This window comes from Solanum pennellii, chromosome 1 (genome assembly GCF_001406875.1).
Source record: "Solanum pennellii chromosome 1, SPENNV200".
In the NCBI taxonomy this organism is placed as follows: domain Eukaryota; kingdom Viridiplantae; phylum Streptophyta; class Magnoliopsida; order Solanales; family Solanaceae; genus Solanum; species Solanum pennellii.
This window is the reverse complement of record NC_028637.1, coordinates 72,089,249-72,115,790: the sequence shown is the minus strand read 5'-3', so window position 1 is coordinate 72,115,790 and position 26,542 is coordinate 72,089,249. Positions and strand designations below refer to the sequence as shown.

Sequence of the window (26,542 nt, the reverse complement as noted above, 5' to 3'; positions counted from 1 at the left end):
ATATATATATGCACAAATACACTTGTTTTGACTATATTTTTGTCGAGCTAAGGATTTATCAGAAACAACAACGCTACCTCAAAGGTACTGATAAGGTTTGTGTACACATTATTCTTCTCATACCTAATTTGGTCGAATTCACTAGGTTTCTGTTATTTATTATTATTACTATTATTTTACATGACATACCTAAAATATTATTTTCATACAGATCATATCTTTTAACTTGATAGAAGAACATTTTCATGTTTTCAAAAAATAATATTTATCTTTAAATTTTTGTTGAATTCATCAAAAGATTTTGTATATGTATTATAAGGAACAAAAACAAACAAATTATTATTAGAGAAACTTTTTCAAGATGAATCTGCGAAAATTCAGCTTTTGTTTTTTCCAGTACAATAAAGATACGGAACGTCTATTAATATTGCATCCTCATAACTATCAACTCGGTACTGCTTGTCCATATTCTAGTGGAAAGTATGGAAAAGATAAATAGATATTTTGTAAAATGGTAAATTGTGTGGAGTAATTGAGAAGACATTAAAAAAAAGATCAAAATTGGTCGCTTGCTAGAAATTTACACACGCACGTCGGTGCACACACATGCGCATGCACACGCGCGCACGCACGCACGCACGCACGCGCGCACACACACTCTCACACACACACAGACACACATGCACATGCACGCGCGCGCGCGCGCACGCACGCACGCACATACACACGCACACACGCACGCACGCACGCACACGCACACACGCACGCACACGCACACACACGCACACACACACACACACACATACACACACACACACACACATTATATGTCCAATTAAAATACATCATATAAATTGAAACGAAAAAAGTATATATTTAACTTATTGTTAGATGTATGACATATTTAAATAATGTTGTTGTGATACAAGTCATATGTTTTTGATATAGAGAAGAATATTGTTCTTTATTTCATCATACAATCAACATTAAAAGTTATTCAAGAATCCATCAAAATATTTTTTTACATGACTTGAAAGAAAATGAACTAAAAACATTATAGTTAGAGAACTTGTAAAAAGGGTTACCTCTAAAACAGCGACTTTTGATTCATCATGTGTGATAATTGGAACTTCCATTAATATTGAATCCTTATCATCACATGCTTTACGTTACATATCCATATTCTAAAAGACAATATGAAAAAATAGTTAGATATTTAGTAAAACAAAAAATTGTGTGAAATAGAGGAAGGATTTCTAAAAGAGATAAAAATTGCTTGCTTGATACTTATTTGTGTGGATGTATCAAGTAACATATTAAGAACATGATCTAATAGATTGAATACTCAATATATAAAATAAAAGGATGACTTTTAATCAATCGTATGCACTTTGTAAGAAGATACATAATGGTCGTGGTCATGCAACTCTTAAGATTACTAAATACAAGATAAATAGTTTTATTCTATAGGAACATGTAGCTGGTCTCCTGCTTTGACTGCGATTCATAATCTACCCAGAAACCCTAAGGAAAAGGGATAGCTTATCTAGTGTAGACCCCATCAAAATACTTTTGTGCATATCTCAAAAGGACGAAAACTAACACCTTGTAATTAGATTTCTAAAGCTTACCTCAACAACATCAACTTTTGATTGTCGAGGTTCAAGTAAAGATATGAAAACTTCCATCAATGTTGCATCTATATCTCCAACTTTGTACTGCTTATCCTTATCCAAGTTGCAAATATGAAAAATACAGTTAAAACTGCTGTAAATTAAAAACTTGTATGAAGTGATGAAGATGGTTTTAAAAAAAATGTGAACTACTCACTTACTATGTTTCATATAATATTTTAAGAACTAAATCAAAGTGATACAATACTAAAAAACAAATAACTTAAGAAAAAGTGTATTCTTCAATAGTATACATTATGTAACAAGATCAATGATGGTTGTGGTCTTGCATATGTTAAGCTTCACTAAAATCATTGAAGTTGTGACAAAAAATCATCCTAAGTTCAATTTTGATCTATCCAAAAAAAGTTAAATATTTTTAGGTCAAATTAATTTTTAAAGTTTCTCTGTTTAATGAAATTGTTAAATTTCACTACAAACTCTATTGCATATTAAATGAATCCTCACATTGTAACAATTATTTCTCATGTAGTTTGGTCAAATCTAAGAGGGTCGATCTCATCTATTTTGACTTAGATTTACAGGAAATTACATACTTAAATTGAAAAAATGAAATGAAATGACTAGATTAAAAAGGAAAATCATGAAAAATTTAAATCCATTTGACTTGTGCAAGTGATAAATATTTCAGACTGGAAAACTACTATGTTATTCGTTGCAGTGATTTGTTAAATGATTCTATCTAGTTATTATTATTATCATGATCCTGCCTATCTAAAAACATGTATGCATACTTTAAAAAATGTTAAAATATGAAATGATTATTTGAGATGGTTTGGTCATGTCACAGGTTGAGACGATGAAAAATAGAGGTATTAAATAGTTTAAGAAAGAAGGTTTTCCATGAGGACTTCTCATTTTTTGAGATAAGGCATATTTAACTGATGATATTGCACAATATAGAAAAATATATGTATGGGTGATATCTACTAGTAAGTATTAGTATTTATGTCTCATATGTTCGCATTAATAAAGATTTATATTTTAATCTTTCATACATAAACTATTAAATCTCTATGTTTATAGGCTTGAACCTTAATAATCAACTAAATTTTGTTATAATGCAACCATTTATTGAGTCTGGATAGGCATAAATGATTAGATAACTGAATCTCATATAGTTAACATGTATGTTTAAAGGTTTCTAGAAATATTATAATTCATTTATTCAAATCATTCACTACTAACACCATACTCCATCTTTATCAATCATCATCATCACTGTTTATCATTTACAATCATTACCAACATCAACTACCACCACAATCAATTACTACAATCATCAACAAAAAATAACTTCAAATATTTAACTTATTTAAATTTGTCTATGTATTTATATGTTGTTGTTATGAAATGATTAAATATTTTATCTATAGAGAAGAACATTTGATTTTCTTTTATAACACAATTATCATAAAAAAGTTGTTCATGCATCTATCAAAAAATATTGCATATGGCTTATAAGGAAAAATTAAGCACCTTATAAGTAGAGATATTTTTCAAAAACTTACCTCTAAATCATTCATTAACATTGCATCTTCGTTACCACAAACTTTGTGCTGATTATTGATATTCTAGTAGGAAAAAAAAACATAGAAAGATCTTTTGTAAGATAGAAATATTTTGTGAAGTAATAGAAAAAGTTTTTATAGAAGGATAAAACCTTGTAGCTTTCTAGAAAATTATATTTATGTGTCAAGTATATCATAAGAACATATTGAAAGTGCTAGAATATCCACACAAAAAAAGTCAAAGAAAAAGATGTTTTTATCAATATATACAATCAGTAACAACAATAATTATGGTTGTGGTCATGCATCTCAAATAATTTACCAAGTAAATTGGATGTGTTATATAAAAAGAAAACCTTAATCAAACTTTCTTTGGAAAAAAACTATAAATTTTGAAAAAAATAAATTTTTATAGTCTCTCTTTTTAAGAAAATTTTTTAAGGCGCTCACAACCTCTAGATCTATTACAATTTAAATTAATTTTCACCCATAACCATATTTATTTCTCTTTAAATGGTCAAACATAAGATAAAAAATCTCCTTTACTAGAACCTGCATTCTTGAAATAAAAATATATGGTTATGTAAAAAGAGGTAAAACAAATATGAAAAGCTTAGATCCATAAAAGAAAATCGAAATTCAATCTATTGTAATCATGAATCTCTCAAGATTCATTGGATTAGTTATCAAAAATTTTATTTTAATTTTGAATATTTTAAAAACAGATTAAGAAATTTTGAGGAAATCCATTTATAAAACTTCTCAATCCAAGAAAATTGTTAAAAGTGGTTGGAACGTTTAGATCGATAACAAGTAAAAGTATTTCTTTTTAAATTTGGTAAAACTCAATATTATCGATCTTCTCTCTTTCTCCCTAGATGTACTAGAACTTGGATCCATAAAATAGTAAGAAAATATTAATAGCATCAAAGAAAAAGATTCTAGATAATTTGATAAGAGAAGATATATATATATACACACATACAAATAGATCAATGAAATTAACAAGGCATAAGTGTAAACCTCAACGTTTTTTGTAGCCGTTTAACTAAATTAAGTATCTTGTTTTGATAGAATAAATACAAAAGGAGGAGAAGGCAAAGTGAGGGTAAAAAGAACTAGCTATATATATATATATATATATATATATACACTTAGTGTTTTTACATTTTTTTCCTTTGAACACTTTTTTGGTTAGTAGAGTTAAAGGCAAATCAATGTAATCTTCCTTTTGAATGGTTTTTGTGTGTGTTTTAGATAATCTCCTTAATAGTCATTCAACTATGGAAAATATTTCACTATAATTATTTTTCCTATTAAGTCATCCAACTATAACTTTATGTCCTATAATAAATTATTTCTCTCAATAGATGTCTTAGTTTGCATACCATGACGTATTAATTTACTATCCTCGTATTATGAATGATAAAACCTCAATTAAATTTTAGTACAAAAATATTAAATGTAGCTGTTTTAATTTTATATGTATATATAAATTTAATTTCTTATTAATTTTAAATGAAATCATATCATCCTAACGAGGATGATATTGTCACAACTTAGACAATCATGAGTGACAACAACACTAATCAACTTTGTTGGAGAATAAAAGACTAACCCGAACCAACCAACACTATATTAAGAAAATCAATTCTTAACATAAAAATAAAGAAAATCATTAAGTTACTAGAGAAATGAATCCTCACAAATAAAATTAGATAATTAAAACAATTTTGATACCAAAATTACCCCAAGAACTCAAAGTCATCGTACTAAAACTATGATTAGTTAAACTTGGGATGTAACCCCGAAACGGAACATAAACTAAGACCGAGAATTCTATGCCTGAATAAATGGATAAAAAGATGTAGAAGAATCCATGGTAGCCTGAAAGATGGATGTCACGACCCAAAACGAGTCGTGAGTGACATCCACACTTAACTACCTAGGTGGGCGAACCAAGAAATTCAAATCTCAACATATACCAATAATTCAACTGTAAATAACAAAATATTGCGGAAGCGCCAAAATTTATTAACTATCATTTTCCAAAACCTGAAAGTCATCACAACAAGGACATCTAATCTCTAATTACTAAGTCTAAGAGTATCAAAGACACCAAAATAAATGAATAATATGGTATGTGTCTGAAAGTTAGGACATCATGTCATGACCGAAAGAATCCAACACGAGCTTGATTGAATAGCTCGCCCTGGAGCTTGATATGCAGGAGGTTGGCTAGAGCTAAGGAAAATCGGAAGTTATAGGTACAGTCGCTGCATTTCATAAAAGGAAAACAATGGTATCATCGGCCAACCCAAAATAGGAACTAATATACAATAAATAATAGTATGAACTCAACTATAGCACTTAACAGGTGATAAACAACAAACAACATGAACAAGTATCAACAACATTACACATGAGGACTCATGCCTCCAAATCAAACCATTTTGGGAGTTGAGTTCTTTGAGATTGAGTACCTTCCATTAATTCAACATGTTTTTCCTTTAATACTACCATGTCGGAATGTGAAACTCCGATCCAAGAATAACGTGTCGGAACGTGACACTTCGATCCAAGAATACTGTGTCGGAACGTGACACTCCGATCCAAAAATACCATGTCGGAACGTGACACTCTGATCTAAGAATATCATTAATTTATCATTTAATATCACCACTATTCTAATTGTTAATAATATTTCATTGAGCCTTCTTTATTAAAGGCATCACTTCAATAGAGAGGGTTCAAGATTATAAATTCCACGGTCTTAGGATTTAAGACCAATAAAAAAAACACAACCAAGCCACACAACCACACAATCAAGTACATAGAAAACTTCACAATATCATTCACTGCATATCAATCACTATTAAGAGTTTACTATCAAATAGCATAAACCATAGCCTACCTCCACCGGAGAATCGAATTCAAGTAGACCACTTCTTCAATGATTTGCCTTCCTCAATGCCTTTGAACCTTTCCAATGTATCACATATGCGTAATTTGTAAGTTAACGAGTCTATAGACACTCATATTATTCTATGTCTATTCTAAACTCAGAACTCGCCTACTTCTATAATCAATTCACTAATGTTCAAACTTAAGGGTAAATCTTTATTCCTCTAATTTAACATAACTTTAATGGAATTTAAATAAATCAATATAGGTAATATTTAATTATCTATTTCAATATATCAAAATATCGTTTATAATATGATAACTAAAGAAAAATATTAAGAATCTAAAATTACAGGTTACGAAAGCACTAGTAGCATACCATGCATTCAATTCAATTTCTATCTAATTTTAAGTATTAATTTTAATACAAATTGATAATTAAATAATAATATCAATAAAATCCATACCCTACTGCTTGCAATAACTTTTATGGACACAAATCATATACAAACCGTCATATATCATCCTTATACTCACTATCCAATTACACACATATATAACCTTCTCTAATAGTTACAACAACCTAAACTCTCATTGTCTCACCAATATTCTCTAACCCAAAATATTAACAGAACCTCAATTTTGTTGTGTGTTCAACCATTCACCGTCTAAAGTTTGCCAATATCCCTTTTTTTCCCTTCTTCCTCATTTAATTAATATATTGAATGACTAATACATGAAGTAATTATATTGGTACTATACATAATATTCCTTTTTAGCTTTGACTACATAAAGGAATGTATCTTTGTATGCACACGATAATACACTTATATTAATCCATCATTTTCTAGTGATTTGTTTTCATTAATTATCCCCTTAGACTTTCATTTTCTTATTATTCATTTTGCCATAACATGACACTAAGTAGTATATGTAATGGTATAATTAAGCCCCCATCCAACATTCAATATGTGTAGAAAACAAGGCGGCTAGTTGTAGACTTACCTGACGGCACAGCCGCCTCCTCACGCCTCATGTAAGGTTTTTGTTGTTCTCCGCTTCTCTCCTTTTGTTTTTCTCTACAGATTGTTTAATACCCTAATTAATATATCTGACTAATTATATAAAAAAATGATAAAAGTCACCCACTATTAATTTTAAAGTTACTTTCTTTAACCACCAACTAAATAATTTATTAAACAACCCCATTAATTTTATAATTGTAGTGATGAACAGTCCAAAATATCCTTTTAAATTATTTGAAAGTGTAATATATAAAATGATCAAATGGATCGTTACATTAGATACCAATTTATCCATCGTTCGTCCTCGAAAGATCAAAAGAAGGCGAGGGTAAGAAAAGGTAGTTGTCGCAACAATTCCTTCAAAATATTATTACTAAGGTTCATATAAAAAGTATCTACATATCTTCTCATACAATGCCCCAAATAGAGTCATCTCAATACTCTAATGATAATTGTTGTGGTATGTGAACTCAACTAACAATAAAGCTATTCCCAAGTTGACTCTTCAACTGACCGATTCTTCAACTAGACCTTGGCGCAACCATCAGGACCAATGTTATCTAACATAACTATGATAAAAATCCTTAATGAATATTGGCTAAAATCAGTAGTGAACTTTAAACAACCACCACACACTCATAGTGCACACACCATCATAGATCTTATCAATATTGTCTTCTCACAACATAACTTTCCACGAGCTTAAGTTAAAAAACTTAATGTTTAGACACCAGGTACTCATCAAGGGAACCAAACTTATGCAACCCAGAGAAGAAAATGATCAAGTAACCACCCATGGAGCGATACATCCAAACATATATAACCTCCTACAACATTGTCAAAGTGCTAGATTAGTAGCTATTATAAACAAACCTTAAGAATGACAAATCTACAATGATCCTCACATTCCATCACACATAGCCAAAACATAATACTGATGATGATATAAATCTTAAGTCTATCGAAAAACCATAAATTTTCATGATAGCTCTCCTATAAATTCTCACAAGCAAGGTGGTACATGTAGAATTACTCAAATACTACAACTACACCAAGACAACACTAAATATGTCTTATAGAAAACAACCAAGGTGGAATAACTCCAGATACTCCTTCCATAGTGCCCATATCAAACATTTTGATTCATCTGACTCAACTTCTTTAATTTTCTAGCTACCCACAACCATCAATTTTGTCTATTATAATTGCACGTATATACTTGATTTATCGAACCCAACATCCACTGAAGTCAACACTCTCAATACTAACAAAACATCATAGCCACATCAATCATCTACTTTACTCCCAAAACATCATTAGTATCAAAGTATTTTTATCAAATACATATTCAAACTATAGTGTTCTCTCTTTCTATTTAAGCATTTCATGACAAATACGAGGGGTCTTATTCCTTCACCTTTCTCAAATTCTACTCATGATGTAAAATTCTATATATTTCGACCCTTCAATATATCAGATTACTGTTTCTATAGCTCGTTTACTGATCTTATCCTTTTACTAATAATCCATGATGTTTTACTTCAGACTCTAAATCAAAACTTTGAGGAATTCCCTTTCTTAGATCCTTTAACAATAAAAAAAAAACTCTACGACTCCAATCATGTGTAAGTCCTTTCAAATGCTCGATATTCGATGCAATCTATCATTATTACCTTACAAATTCATACCATGAAAAAACATATCACCAAGAATGCATACTTATAATGAAAATTTGAATTGTAAGTCCAACTGTATAACACAATGCCCTTATCAATCAACATTAGCTCATACCTTGATGATTTTTAGGAATTCATGTATCTTAACTTATCAATGTTTGCCTCTTCATAGATCTTACCATGTCCTTCGCTAAAATTTCAATAGTACGCACTACTAAACTTAAAACCACAAAAGAACTTACCGTCACACTCGAGTTGTACGTATGTACACTCTTTTCTCAAGTCTTGTGCTCTAGTTTTTAACCAATCTAACGAACCTATAACAGAATTATCATCACCAAAACAAATCATATCAAACAAAACATCTGTGTACCCAATTCTTAATCCCTTCGAAGATACATTTTTAGTCCTTCCAATCAGAGAAAATATTATATCCTCACCTATTTCTAAAGACTACACATCCCACAAATTTTATCTTGTTTTAATTACGACTCTAGCTTCTTAAAATTCTATTCGTGGTGCACCAACATCTCCTAAAACTTGCCATAGACCCACATTACTCACTAACTTGTAGAAAATCACAACATTAGATACTCGCAAGTCTTTATTACATACAAAATTTATTTAACCAACAAATCCTAATCATATAATTTCATCCCAACTACAATTTCTCACGATTCGTTTTTTTTTTTCATCATGTTAAGTTAACCCTTTTAATCACTATGAAGTAAACCTTTTCCTCGATCTGACACCTTAAACTTAGGTATACCAATCAAATTAAAGGGACTAACCCAATTTTATATGCACTTTATTGCTAAAATCTTCAATTTACTTCACCCAAGTATACTCACTAGGGGTTTCTTTCCCTATAAGTTTGTCATTCTAGTATATGTCTACCCTTTGAAGCTTGAGATAAAATCACCAGTCCTCATTCAGATGCTTCAAGATACATTTCACAACTCAAATGTATTAATATTGTACCAAAGATCCACCACTTAAAATTTTCTTTATAATAATGCTCAATTCAAACACCCGTAGTAATAAACTAGTTGGTTTCTCAAATGTGAAAGCAACGCTTAATCTCGTTATCTAAACATGTCATACCACTAGTAACTCCTCATGTAGTTAGTATTCACACTTGACAATCGATGTATTCGTTTCCACGTAACATTAGTACCGTCAAAGGTCGTTAAATTCATTACTAGAACACATCATGTTTATCGAGAATATCGTACCCAAATAGCCCACACATTTTTACCCATTTAATAACTGTAAAACATTATCGAATTTATTCTCTCCTAGCCCAAGAAATTTGCTTTACTTCTTAGATCAAGTCAATAACAACGGAAATACACTTCAAAACTCTAACAAGTAAGAATTGATGACCCTTTCTGATATACACTCAATCTATGGATCGTAGTAGAAATTTGACCTTAACTGGTGCAATATATACCTCTTGTTATTCCATAACTCATATCTCCTCCTATCCCTCAAGTCTAGGGTATATAATTCTTCATGAATATGCTAGAAAAATGTTGCCTTAAGTTATAGGTAGTTTCTTTACTAATAGCCACTCAACATGAGACTATTACCACATTTTACGTATCATCAAAACTAGTATGTCACAAACTTAACACTGAGTCTTTCCACTATATTCATTTTATGAAGCAGCTCAAAACAATAAATAATGGAAGCATAAACATATTCAAAATCAATAACCATGAAGATTCAACTTTATGAACTTAAAAACAAATCATGTTGATTACTAGACATTAGAGGTCCTATAGTTGATCGAGAAAATATATTCATTTTCAAGGACACATTCTTCTTCTTTTTTTTTCCTAGTGTTGCTATTTCAACTTTTAATACTTCAGTACTAACCATATGTTAAGTAGAGTGAAGAAGTTCAGATACAAATTTGTATGACCTACATACCAATTTGATCCAAGTAATAGCACAAAAGAAAGAAAGAATAGAGTTTTCCTAAAGTCCTATAGCCTCTCGAAGAAAAGTGAAGGCGTCCCCATACCGTTCCTCAAGACTCTACCAAACTTGTCATTGTGTGGTGAGACCAACGAACCTAACGCTCTGATGTCAAGTTTGTCACGATCCAAAACGAGTCGTGACTGACATCCACACTTAACTACCTAGGTGGACGAACTAAGAAATTCAAATCTCAACATGTACCAATAATTCAATTGCGAATAACAAAATATTGCGAAAGCTCCATAATTTAGTAACTATCGTTTCCCAAAACCTGAAAGTCATCACAACAAGGACATCTAATCTCTAATTACTAAGTCTAAAAGTATCAAAGACACCAAAATAAATCAATAAAATGGTATGTGTATGAAAATATAGGACATCATGTCATGACCGAAAGAATCCAACACGAGCTTGAATCAATAGCTCGCCCTGGAGCTTGTTATGCGGGAGGCTGGCTAGAGCTGAGGGAAATCTGAAGTTATAGGTACACTTGCAGCATTTTATTAAAGGTAAACAAAGAAAAACACAAGTAGGACTCAGTACGGGGGCAACATGTACTGAGTAGATATCATCGGCCAACCCAAAATAGGAACTAATATACAATAAATAATAGTATGAACTCAACTATAGCACTTAGCAGGTGATAAACAACAAACAACATGAACAAGTATCAACAACATTAAAGTAAGCTCGTAATAAGTCAATGATATCAAGATCATACATGAGGACTCATGCCTCCAAATCAAACCATTTTGGGAGTTGAGTTCTTTGAGATTGAGTACCTTCCATTAATTCAACATGTTTTTACTTTAATATTACCGTGTCGGAATGTGACACTCCGATCCAAGAATAACGTGTCGGAACGTGACACTCCGATCCAAGAATACCGTGTCGGAATGTGACACACCGATCCAAAAATACCGTGTCGGAACGTGACACTCCGAACCAAGAATATCATTAATTTATCATTTAATATCACCACTATTCCATTCGTTTTAATAATATTTCATTGAGCCTTCTTTATTTAAGGCATCACTTCAATAGAGAGGGTTCAAGATTATAAATTCCACGGTCTCAGAATTTAAGACCAATAAAAAAAAACACAACCAAGCCACACAACCACACAATCAAGTACATAGAAAACTTCACTATATCATTCACTGCATATCAATCACTATTAAGAGTTTACTATCAAATAGCATAAACCATAGCCTACCTCCACCGGAGAATCGAATTCAAGTAGACCACTTCTTCAATGATTTTCCTTCCTCAATGCCTTTGAATATTTCCAATGTATCACATATGCGTAATTTGTAAGTTAACGAGTCTATGGACAGTCATATTATTCTATGTCTATTCTAAACTCAAAACTCGCCTAATTCTATAATCAATTCACTAAAGTTCAAACCTAAGGGTAAATCTTTATTCCTCTAATTTAACATAACTTAATGGAATTTAAATAATTTAATATACATAATATTTAATTACCTATTTCAATATATCAAAATATCGTTTATAATATGATAACTAAAGAAAAATATTAAGAATCTAAAATTACAGGTTACGAAAGCACTAGTAGCATACCATGCATTCAATTCAATTTCTATCTAATTGTAAGTATTAATTTTAATACAAATTGATAATTAAACAATAATATCAATAAAATCCATACCCTACTGCTTGCAATAACTTTTATGGACACAAATCATATACAAACCGTCATATATCATCCTTATACTCACTATCCAATTACACACATATATAAACTTCTCTAATAGTTACAACAACCTAACCTCTCCAACTTTATTTGTTAGTATCCTAATTTGTCTCCCCAATATTCTCTAACCCAAAATATTAACAGAACCTCAATTTTTTGTGTGTTCAACCATTCACCGTCTAAAGTTTGCCAATATCCCTTTTTTTTCCTTCTTCCTCATTTAATTAATATATTATATGACTAATACATCAATTAAATTATATTGGTACTATACATAATATTCCTTTTTAGCTTTGACTACAGAAAGGAATGAATCTTTGTATGCACACGATAATAAACTTATATTAATCCATCATTTTCTAGTGATTTGTTATCATTAATTATCCCCTTAGACTTTCATTTTCTTATTATTCATTTTTCCATAACAGGACACTAAGTAGTATATGTAATGGTATAATTAAGACCCCACCCAACATTCAATATGTGTAGAAAACAAGGCGGCTAGTTGAAGACTTACCTGACAGCCGCCTCCTCACGCCTAATGTAAGGTTTTTGTTGTTCTCCGCTTCTCTCCTTTTCTTTTTCTCTACGGATTGTTTAATACCCTAATTAATATATCTGACTAATTATATAAAAAAAAATGATAAAAGTCACCCACTATTAATTTTAAAGTTGCTTTCTTTAACCACCAACTAAATAATTTATTAAACTACCCCATTAATTTTATAATTGTAGTTATGAATAGTCCAAAATATCCATTTAAATTATATTGAAAATGTATTTTGTGAATTAAAAGGCTCTAATATATAAAATGATCAAATGGATCGTTACAATGGAGCTCTCCCTTGAACTTGAAATTAGATATCTTTACACATAGGTCTCGAAATAACCGCTGAAAGATGTCGTGTACTCCACATGAAAAAAACATGTGAAATGCCGGCACACAAACCATAGAGTACTAGTGGGATAACATGGCCTTACCAAGATATGAATGTAAATGGTCACTACAATATAGTAACATAGAACAATGTCTAACATAACAACTATTATAAACCACATACACTCTGAGTCATATATCATGAAAGAATAATATTTAGTCCAAATAATGTATAACTACATATCCCGCATGATCATACTGCTAACATCGGGTCCTCTCAAGGAACTAAAAATCACATACATGGAACTCTCACGGTACCCAAACTCTGGTTGTTAGTGTGCGGAGCATACATAGTTAGTTTACCAATATGGTACTTGAGTCATTCATTGTTAGTGTACCAGCATAGTACCAAGGCCAATTAGTAATAACAAACATTCATCAACAACCACATATCATAATGAACAAGACCGCTTTAAAATCACAGGTTCATTACATGATATTACCTATATGATGTCATCAAATGTCTCCTACCATAAATAGAAAAAAATGATACTACGAAATAGTCGACATGCATTCATACATAGTTGAAAACATTGTCACGAATCAAAAAATATGTTTGATGGCATTTTTTTATCCCACCAACACAATACAACCTAAAACGCAAAGTTAATGATAAAAAGGGAAGTAAAGAAAGAATAAAGTATATCACCATAATATTATAAAGAATCATAAAAAACTTAAATAGACTATGCATACATAGGGGGCAGAGACCGTGAATAGGACCACAACCCGTCAAACCTCATTGTGGATCACACCCAACAAGATGAAGGACCATGAACCCTACAAGGCTAATTGAACTCCACACAAGCCGTCAGATTGACATTGACAACAAACAAAAACCACCCAAGGCTCTGTGTGGAAACCGACACGCACCGTTAAGTGGCCTAGGAAAATGACCCAGTATCACCCCTACTTTTGTGAGAAGCCACGGTTTCCCATACGATCCGTGGTGCTTCACAAGGTCCATCAATGGGCCCGTGTAAGAGGACTATCGGCTTTTAAGTCAGGGTCATTTTTTTTCTTTTCCCCAATAAGTTAGGCACAAAAACTATGTTAGTTGATGCCTAAACTACATTTTTACTCAGTTTAAGTCTAATAATTTAGTTACCAATAACCTAGAACCCTCATTTTCCTAAAATCATCTAACTTAAAAAGAAAAGGTTAGAAAGAGACAATAGTTTGTTCCAAGAACAAGTTGAGATGTTCCTCATATTCAGCCCTAAAATCCAAAGGATTTCTCCGTAGTTTTTATCATTAAGTATGTTGTATTTCACTATTGGGTTTCTTTGACTTATAAGTTCCCTAGAATTAAATTAGTTAATTTATTTCTCATAAATTTTTCAGACCTAGGTTTCATGATATTGAAGATTTGTTTTGAATTTAGCTATTATAGTTTTCGTTATCCAGATAAAATATTTCTTGGTGAATTAGTATAGTTCCATGAATAGAACCCAGAACCCTAGCTTTTGTAAATTTATCATACTTCATGAATTATACTTGCAAAGAAAATCAGACAAAATCTTCCCTCAAAATTCGAATGCCAAATCTTTAGTACATATGTGTTGCATCTCAGTTAGAATATTAGTACTTTGAGCTACTCATTATTTCAGTTCATTTTAGCTTTTCGTATTCAGCTGGGAGAAGACATAAAACCGAGTTGTTCTAGGGTTCAAGTACCCTTTAGTCCAAAAACTACGTGCCTGCATAGGTTTAAAAGTCATCTCGATTGGACATCAGTTTAAGTGATCACTCCATAGTTATCTCCCTATGCCCCTGACAGTGTATATTGGGTTCTCTCGGTGAGGAGAATAGATTAAACTCCACATTTATCTTGCATGGTTTATGTTGGTTAACTGGACCTCCCACAGTTAGACTCTTATTGCATTCACCATAAATATTTTTAGCAATTACATTAGTATACAATTTAGAATTTTATCTTCACGATTAGTACTCGGTCATTTCATCAAGTTTATTATGTACATGCATATATATATATATATATCCTACATGCTCTGTTCATTCAAAGTACTGACTTATACTTCTGTACTACATTGTATTATGATGTAGGTTTAGGCATTCAACATCTAGATCACTCTTAGTTCTACTCCAGTTTGAATTCATGAAATATAGTGGTGAATCCTCATACTTCAAGGACAATAGACATTCTTTACTTTTTAGTCTTTACCTAGTTTTCAAACAATAGTAGTAAATTTAGCTCGAGTTGTTAAGTGGTATTTCAGTAATAAAAAAAATCTTGTGATATCTTATATATTTAGACTAGTTGGTTTTTGTAATGACCCAAAAGGTCATTTTTGAAAATTTTGAATATTCATTTAACTAGAGTGAACTAATTGATGGTTAATTATTGAATTTGTTACCAAACTAAGCCATTATATAAAATAATTTACCAAAATAATACATTTTTTCAAAATTTTACATAACTACTATAAACACATTTCATAGTAACGTTTTAGGGTATATTTCAATTTTTAAAAACTAACAACTTTAAATTGATATGTGTTACTGTGAGTAATGATTTACTCCTAAAACATTTTTGTGAGTAATGTTTTACTCCTGTATATGTATTGATTAAATTGCTATTGTTGGCAGATGAAATACAAGTAGGATATGGGACTTTTCATTTATATTAGTTAAAATTTTAATGCATTAATAGTTTGGCGAAATTAAGCTGAAATTGATGTATGTTAGTTAAAATGGGTTGTGAGTTGTTTTTGAAAATTAATGAGAACAGTGGGTGCTAAATTAATAGGAATTGTGGAGCAATGATTGGTCATAATGAGCCAATCATTGGTTGGAATAAAGGAGGCCAAGGAAAGGTAAATAAAAAAAATAACTTCAAGTTCCACGCTATTGTCCCTAAGGCAACCAGTTAAAGTTTTATATTTTTGGTTATTATATTATGATTCAAGTTTTAATATATCGGTGTATGTAATTAAATATTAGATGTATGGTATTTTTGTGAATATCATTCGAATTATGATATTAAAATAAATTGGGATTTAACCCTAGACTTGAAACTTGAAAAATATGATAGTTGAAATGTTATTTGTCACCAAGAATTATGAACTTGATTATAAATTTGGGTAGATTTTTAGGCGAATGCTAAATACATGGTAATGTGAGTGTTGCTACTTTCGAAATCTTATTATGAATATATGCTTCAATAGATTGCATTAATTTAGAAGTTCAACGAAAAGGGAAGGATCAAGTCTCTAGTGAATTGTGAATGAATTGAGGAAAGTGAATTTTTAAACTCTTGTTAAGTGAATCGAATGCGTGTATTTCCTTGTGGTATATGTTTGGGAGTAGTGGGAATCGTTCATGGGTTGATTTGTCCACATTGATTAATTTTAATGATGAAAAGGGGGTAACAAAAGTCAATGTGATTAATTATTTATGTATGATGTGTTGAGAAAGGTTTGAAAGCTTGTTGAATCATTGTTGATGTGTTATCATGTTTGTGTTGTTGTAAATTGTACAATGTTATGAAAATGGTCATGTCTTCATTATCAGTGTTAACATGTCATTTGTATTATTATGAGACATGGTTGTGACAAATTTTATGTGCATTGAGAAAGAATGAGAACTTAAAGAGGATGCACCATTTTGAGGGACGTATTGCGCGGACCGATGGATACTATATATATAGGGACGTATCGCGCGCCGTGATGGTTACTATTATCGAGGGTCGTGTCGTGCGTCGCGACAGATGCATAGACAGACATGTCCCCCATGGGTCCCGAACTGAGGGACAACGGGTGTGTATCACTAGGTCAGACATGCATCATTATACTTGACATTACATTCCATTGCATTGCACATACTTATCATTAGTGAACTTGATATTGTGTTTTGCTGATCTTGTGATTGCCTTTTTGCAAAACTTGTGATTGTTGAATATTGAGCTTGTTATTGAGGATATATGATTTGTTGAAGTGTTGTTGTTGAGAATATGTAATTTCTTGAAGTGTTGTTATTTAGGATATGTAAATTGTTGAAGTGTTGCTATTGAGGATATCTAATTTGTTTAAGTGTTGTTGTTGAGGATATGTAATTTGTTAAAGTGTTGTGGCGGAGGATATGTAATTTGTCTAAGTGTTGTTATTGAGTTATGTGCTATGTAAACTGTGATTTGTTAGGTTGGGTTGATGTTTATGAAGGTTGTAGTTGTGGAGGTTCGGTTGGGGGTGGTAGGAGTACCCGTATTTCATCCCTGTAGCTTGTGTTTAGGGATTTACTTGCAGAGTACCGTGTGGTTTTGGTACTCACCCCTTGCTTCAATAATCTTTTTAGGTTACTACTCCTGACTTTTATGATATATACTCTTCTTTTCCGGGGCTTCCTAGAGATTCGTGAGGTAGGTGTTGGTCATCTATGCATCCCTCCTTACTCCTGTTTATGATTTTATTCTAATCGAGAAACAATATCATATGAGACTTATATTTTCTTTTGATTCAATTGTAATACTATAGAGACTTGTACACGTGACAACCATGTTTTGGGGTATAATGTAAGTTGATAGTAAAGTTTCCGCATTTTACTATAATAGTTGAATTTTTTAGGCTGACTTGTCTTGGTGGAATAACACGAGTGTCATCACGTCTATTTTTGGTTCATGACAGTTTTTCTCCATTCAAAATATCCACTACTCTTAGCTTTTGCATTGTACATGGTTTAATTAGTTATTTTTTATATGCATATTATATGTCAGACTCAAGATTAGCTTGGCGTCGCTCATAATCATAGGTTTCGTGTTACGTCTAAGGTGTAGCCGTGGGAAATGAGAACTTCGTACGAGAGAATTAGGTTGAATATTCTTAGGGTGTATAAGTGTTGCACTAAGAACAACTTCTTGCATGGATGTGTCTAAGAAAATTTCTCTGCTTCTGTTATTGCTATCCTACGTAAAGTGTGATTAAACTTCTCAATTGTAATCCATTATTATGCATTTTAGATCATGTCTCCTTGTAGAGCTAATACATGAAATACTGACACAATTCGTTCTGTCCTGAACCATGAAGTTACAAATGCAAAATTCTAAAATGTGACTTAGCTTTTGTCTCAAACGTAGCCAACTAGAAAAATTAACATATGTCAAATCGGCAAGCCCGCTGGTTTATCAGCTGCAACCAGATTTTGAGACTTTGTGCTTATGAATCCTCCTGAATTTCTAGGGTCGCATATAGGTGAGGAACAGCCACGTAATTACAAGGATGAGGTAAAGAAGATTCTATAAGTAATGTAAGTGAAAGGTACTGATAGCGTGGAGTTTGAATCTTACCATATTATGGATGTGGCTCATATCTAGTTCACATAGTGGAAAGACAACATGGGTGGGCATGTAGCTAGTGTGACATACGACTACTTTGCTGGATCTTTTCTTGGTAGGTTCTTCTTAAGAGTTTTGAGGGAGGATAAGACCTAATTATTCATAAACATGAAGAAGGGTTTTATGTAAATCCAATTAAACAAGATGAACTTCACCCAGCTCTCCAGTTATGCTCCACATATGGTTGCCAATTTAAGAGCATAAATGAGCAAGTTATTGTTTGAAGTATCCAATCGAGTGAAGATTTAGTGCACGAATGACATATTATTTGATGGGGTTTTGTAAAGTTAGCTACCCTTGTAGAGTGAATAATACTTGTGTGGTAGATATATCTCTAATGATTCGCTAATTCGAAGTGGAATAATTAAAAGAATTGCTAGATAATGAATATTTTAATTTGGAAACCATAATTAGTAAAGTTATCACAACATGAATGGGTTGCTTAGGAAATGATGAGAATAATGATGCACCAATAAAGGTCAGAATTTTACAACAATAGTATTAATGCTTACTTGGTTAGAGTTATGGAGTGTGTTACTTTTTATATGGACCTGACCTACGAAACAATACATATAGCTTGAGCTAGATACGGAACTAATTTTGTAATATTTTACAGCTATTTGATGGGTAGAATTGTGTGACCTATTTGGATATGATCTCTTCGGTAGGTATGAGTTTTCTAGTGGTGGATGTAATAGACTTTCACGATATGACACTAGTGGTATATGAAAACGGATATGTTGATTGTTAGCGTGAATACCAACTATTCAAAGCGTTATAAAAATGTATCAAATGTTCATATAATAAAATTTGGTGTTGAATTAATATTTGAGAAATCAACTAGCTTGTTAGTATGGATGGATGGTGTATTATTCATAAGGAAGCTTTTAGTGGTGGAACTTTGGTATAATATTGATGTGTTCAGAATATGAAATGTATTTTGAGAATTTTAAATGAGTTTTGATTTCACCGTAAGCTCCATGGAAGTGGATCGACATTAGGATGATAAGCTTATGAGTAAAGAAAGTCTAAGCGAGTATACTTGTGTGAATGTAATTAAGAATTTTACCAAAAAAAAGTGCATATAAAAAAAATTGAGTGTGTCCTTTGGATGGTTGACGTAGTTGGGTTTGAGGTGTCATGTTGATGTCAAGATTGACTTCATGATGATGACAAGATCTAACTAAACGTGCCATCAATAAGGATTTGTGATAGATTATGATTGAGACTCAACTAAATGATACAGATTGTTGGTTAAATGAATTTTTGTGTTATAATGACGACTTGAGAGTATTTAAGGTTGTAGTATGATACTATTTGGTAAGTAACTTGATTGCATGGAAAGTTATAGGAGGTGCTGAGACACTGTTTGAATAAAATTAAAAAGATCTAATGTCATAAATGGAAAGAATCAGTATAAAGTAGCTTAGTCTTTAGAAAGAGGTGATCAAGAACAAAATTTACTTTGAGTTAGACAAAAGATGTACCTTCAAATAGTAGATAATTGAGTTTAAAGATGTGTGGTGTCTCCCAATTTCCTCTAGTTATGATAATAGTGACACGGGTTCATCATATTGGTTAAAAACTATTGGATAAAATTTGAGAAAGGAGTGTATAGTCGTTCAACTTGAGTGTGATGATAAATTGTTTTATGATTTTGAGTTTGATAATGATTATGCTTTGATTTTGAGCAACGGATATGATAAGGTTGATGGAGAGTCGATAAATGACAAGATAAGGTACATGTATTCACAAAAATCTTCAAGGATTGAGCTAATGTTGATAGATAAAGAAATTGGGTTGCACAATTGGATTCAAAATTCAAATTTTTCATGGTGAGTTTTAGGTTTCTGATAGTGTGTTTTTTCATATATGAATTGATAAGATATATGGTGAATTGTGCATTATGAGTGTGTGGTGATTGGTAAAAGTTCACTTATGATTGTAGCCGGTTTCAATTCATAATATTATATTGATTATGTGAAAATATATTACAATCATTGTGTTAAGGTCCAATGGGTTTCAATTGAAATTGGATTTATGAATTAGTTTGTGGCTTGGTAATTACTCCTAAATAGATTTGCCAAAGTTTGATTAGAAAGTGCGGTTCTTAGTAGTTGATCTTGATGGAATGATCTTAAGGAGGAACTCACTTAAGGAGAGGAACAACCAACTGGAAGATCATACCTTAAGCTTTTGGTAACGTCAATTATTCTTCCTTTTTTTTTCTTATGTTCGAGGACGAAGATGAGTTTTAGTGGTGGATAATGTAATGACCCAAAAGGTCATTTTTGAACATTTTGAATATTCATTTAACTAGAGTGAACTAACTGGTGGTTAATTATTAAATAAGAAATTTTAGTAAATGATAATGGGTTAAGTTTATAATTAATTTAATACAACTTAATCATATTGGAAAATAATTATTAGGATTGACAATAATTGGGTCATAATTTGGGGGGGGGGGGGGAGAAGAAAAAAAAAGGCAAGAACTCAGCGGATGAAAGCAGAAAAAAAAAGTTTCAAGGAGAACTTGTGAGGCGGGAACAAGGAGAATGTTAGGTAAGTAAGTAAATATGTATATGTGAAGCTAATTTTTCTATTCTTGTACAGATTGTTGCATATATTATATATATTGATAAAATTGCTATTGTTGGCAGATGAAAGACTACTAGGATATGAGACTTTTCATTTATATTAGTTAATATTTTAATGCATCAAGAGTTTGGCGAAATTAAGGTGAAATTGATGTATGCTAGTTAAAATGGGTTGTGAGTTGTTTAGAAAATTAATCATAACAATGGGTGCTAAATTAATAGGAATGGTGGGCCAATGATTGGCCATAACGAGCCAATCATTGGTTGGAATAAAGGATGGCAAGGAAAGATAAATAAAAAAAATAACTTCAAGTTCCACGCTACTGTCCCTAAGGCAACCAGTTGAAGTTTTACATTTTTTTTATTATATTATGATTCAAGTTTTAATATATCGGTGTACGTAATTAAATATTCGATGTATGGTATTTTTGTTAAAATCACTCGAATTATGATATTAAAATAAATTGGGATTTAACCCTAGACTTGAAACTTGAAAAATATGATTGTTAAAATTGCACTAAGAATTATGAACTTGATTATAAATTTGGGTAGATTTTTAGGCGAATGCTAGATACATGGTAATGTGAGTGTTGCTAGTTTCGAAATCTTATTATGAATATGTACTTAATAGATTGCACTAATTTAGAAGTTCAACGAAAAAGGGAAGGCTCAAGTCTCTAGTAAATTGCGAATGAATTGAGGCAAGTGAATTTCTAAACTCTTGTAAAATGTATGGAATGCTTGTATATCCTTATGGTATATGTTTGGGAGTAATGGGAATCGGTGATGGGTTGATTTGTCCACATTGATCAATTGTAATGATGAAAAAGGGGTAACAAAAGTCAATGTGATTAATTGTTTATGCGTGATGTGTTAAGAAAGGTTTGAAAGCTTGTTGAATCATTGATGATGCGTTATCATGTTTGTGTTGTTGTGAATTGTGCAATGTTATGAGAATGGTCATATCTTCATTATCAGTGTGGACATGTCATTTGCATTATTATGAGACATGGTTGTCACAAGTGTTATGTGCATTGAGAAAGAATGAGAACTTAAAGAGGATGCACCATTTTGAGGGACGTATTGCGCGCCCCGATGGATACTATATATAAAGGGACGTATCGCGCGCCATGATGGTTACTATTATCAAGTGTCGTGTCGTGCGCCGCGACAGATGCATGGACAGATATGTCCCCCATGGGTCCCGGACTGAGAGAAAGCAGGTGTGTATCAATAGGTCAGACATGCATCATTATAATTGACATTGCATTCCATTGCATTGCACATACTTATCATTACTGAACTTGATATTGTGTTTTGCTGATCTTGTGATTGCCTTTTTGTGAAACTTGTGATTGTTGAATATTGAGCTTGTTATTGAGGATATATAATTTGTTGAATTTTTGTTGTTGAGGATATGTAATTTGTTGAAGTGTTGTTATTGAGGATATGTAAATTGTTGAAGTGTTGCTATTGAGGATATCTAATTTGTTTAATTGTTGTTGAGGATATGTAATTTATTTAAGTGTTGTTGTGGAGGATATGGAATTTATCTATGTGTTTTTTACGTGCTATGTAAGCTGAGAGTTGTTAGGTTGGACTGATGTTTATGCAGATTGTAGTTGTGGAGGTTCGGTTAGGGGTAGTAGGAGTACCCGTATTTCATCCCCTTAGCTTGTGTTTAGGGATTTACTTGTTGAGTACTGTGTAGTTTTAGTACTCACCCCTTGCTTCTATAATTGTTTTTGTAGGTTACTAGCCCGGATCTTTATTATCTATTCTCTTCTTTTCCGAGGATTCCTGGAGATTTATGAGGTAGTTGTTGGTCATCTCAGCATCCCTCCTCACTCCTGTTTATGATTTTGTTCTACTCTAGAAACAATATCATATGAGACTTATATTTTCTTGTGATTCAATTGTAATACTTTAGAGACTTGTACACATCACAATCAGGTTTTGGAGTATAATAGTAAGTTGATAGTAAATTTTCCGCATTTTATTATAATAGTTGAGTTTTAGGCTGACTTTTCTTGGTGGGATAAGACTAGCGCCATCACGTCCATTTTTGGATCGTGACAGTTTCTCTCCATTCAAAATATCCACTATTTTTAGTTTCCGCATTGTACATGGTTTACTTAGTTATTTTTTTTAGTATGCATATTATATACCGACTCAAGGTTAGCTTGGGGTTGCTCATAATCATAGGTTTCGTGTTACGTCTACGGTGTAGCTGTGGAAAATGAGAACTTCGTATCAGAGAATTAGGTTCAATAGTCTTAGGGTGTATGAGTGTTGCACTAAGCACAACTTCTTGCATGGATGCGTCTAAGAAAATTTCTCTTCTTCTATTATTGCTATCCTACGTAAAGTGTGATTAAACTTCTCAATTGTAATCCATTATTATGCATTTAAGATAATGCCTCCTTGTAGAGCTAATACATCAAATACTAACACAACTCCTCCTGTCCCGAACCATGAGGTTACAAATGCAGAATTCTTGAATGTGACTTAGCTTTTGTCTCAAAGTAGCCAACTAGAAGAATCAACAGATGTCTGTTCCGGCAAGCCCGCTGGTTGGTCAGCTGCAGCCAGAGTTCGAGACTTTGTGCTTATAAATACTCCTAAATTTATAGTGTCGCAGGTAGGTGAGGAACCGACACATATTTAAAAGGATGAGGTCAAGAATATTCTATAGGTAATGTAAGTGAAAGATACTGATAGCGTGGAGTTTGCATCCTACCATATTATGGATGTGGCTCATATCTAGTTCATATAGTGGAAAGACAACATGGGTGCGCATGTAGCTCGTGTGACATAGGACTACTTTGTTGGAGATTTTATTGGTAGGTTCTTCTTCAGAGTGTTGAGGGACGCTAAGACCTAACTAATCATAAACATGGAGAAGGGTTCTATGTTAATCCAATGATACAAGCTGAACTTCACCCAGTGATAGCGCTCAAACTTACTTCTCAAATAAGAAGTAAAGTGATCATATCAAGTAAAGAACCCAACTAATGAGGTTGGGATCGTTCCTACGAGGAAAATAGTTCAGACTTAACTTTAATCTAATATTACTATTATTTAGTCAATTATTTCCTTAGAAAACAAAAGTCAATAAAAGGGGGGCTTTTATTTCGAAATGAATGAAAATAACTAACTAAATTAAAGTAAACAACTAACAGATTCAAATATTGGAGTTTAATCAATTAATAAAAGTAACTATGGTTTAAGTGTTCCCCACAGGTTCCTAACTTGATAATTCTAACTATAACAATTATTTCCTAGTATCTTGCATGCAAAGTGATAAGTTATGTATTTCTAAATCCTTGGTCCGGCATCTAGAAAATTTCACTTCGCACCTTGGTCCGGCTACGTGTGTTACTATACCAACCCTTACCTTTACCTCATATTAAGTATTGTATTCGATATTTGACTAAGTTATTACCTCGTACCAATCAATACTAGCCTATTAGATAGTATACACTAAATCTATGTTAATAATTTTTTTCCTATTATCTACCTCCTTGGTCCGGCAAGTAGCATTAAGGCAAGTTCTAACGTTGTCCATCCGTTAAAAAGACTTCTAAACGAAAGAATTATCAATACATGCAAGACACTATTTTAGAATTGTTATTTTAGTTAGATTTTACCTCATTATTCATCCATGGTTCCCACAAACCTAGTTATGGACTTTAGTTACCCATAGTAATAATCACAATATTCATATATGTAATATAAGAATGCATGCACTTACTTCAATGAGAAAGAATAAAATCCAGAAGTTCACTTGATTAATCAACAAACACGCCAACAATTAATTCCAGAAAAAGTGTATCAATTACTGAAATTAATCGAGGACTAAAGATTCTCCAAAAGTCTAACAATCACAAAGTCTAATATCCAAGAGTCTAACAACAAAGAGTCTACTAACAAAGAGTCTAACCCCAAAAATGAGGTTTTTCAAACTATTTATAAAAAAACAAAAACCTAATAAAAGAAGGACTCTAATTGCTGAAAATCTATCAAAATGCGTCTGAGTCGATGGACCTCGTGACGTGCCGTCGTGGTCACGATGGGCCGTCATGGCCCCCGTCATCCTATACTTCACAAATCCTTCAGTTGCTTTCTTCATTACCCTCGACGAACAGGTATGACAGATCGTTCCAAGCACGACGGTCCGTCAAGGGTCTCTGTTCCATTGCACTTGAACTTCTTGGAATTTGGGTACTGGACTACTCTCTGATCATCATGACGAACCAGCAGGACGGACCGTCGTGTCTATGACGGTTCGTAATGAACTTCGTAATTCCACACTTAGGTCAGACTTCCCCATCTTCCTTCAGCAGCTTCACTATGATGCCACCTACGGACCGTCACAAGCTCGACGGACCGTTACAGGCCCCGTAGGTGGTAACTTTTCTGCATTTCTTGCTCAAAAACATCCGCGTTCATCTTTAGAAAGATTTCATGCAAATAAATAGAAACTTACATAAAAATCAATACAAAAAGGCTTTTGGACACACACTAAACTTAAGGAAAAAACATTAGAAATAACATGAAACCACGGTATATCACCCAGCTCTCCAGGTATGCTCCACATATGATTGCCAATTTAAGAGCACAAATGAGAAAGTGCTTGTTTGAAGTATCCAATCGAGTGAAGATTTAGTGCACGAATGACATATTATTTGTAGATATGAGTATCTCCAAACTAATGAGTCACTCTTAGGAGGTTGAAGGAGATAAGCTTAGGTAAATGGTCAAGGATACCAAAAAGGCTAGGACGCGAAACTATGAATACTCTCAAAAGAGGTTGGGCAGTGGAAACCGCTCAAAGTTTTAGTAGAGGTCTACAACCCCAACGCCTTTATAAGATAGAGCTCCTTCCCCTATGTTTCAACATGATTAGAAAGGGAGAAAGGGAGAGAATTACACTATAAGTCACAAGGGATTGCTTCACGTAATTAAACTTTCCTAACTTGTCCAAAGTGTTGTGAGAATCATCCAAGAGAGTGACACACAGGTAGAGAGGGGTGCTTTGGGTGTGGTTAGTCTGTTCATAGATTGAAGGATACCCCTTCTTCAAGTCAAGGACAATGAGGTAACATGGATCTGTCTACAACTTCAGCAGCTCAAGCGGGTCGC

General features: G+C 32.5%; 1 pseudogene; it reads right to left on the bottom strand.

The window, feature by feature from the left end:
• The window catches only part of LOC107022790, a 5,721-nt pseudogene extending 5,254 nt beyond the window's left edge, over nucleotides 1–467 (bottom strand).
• Between the last annotated feature and the right edge of the window lie 26,075 nt (nucleotides 468–26,542).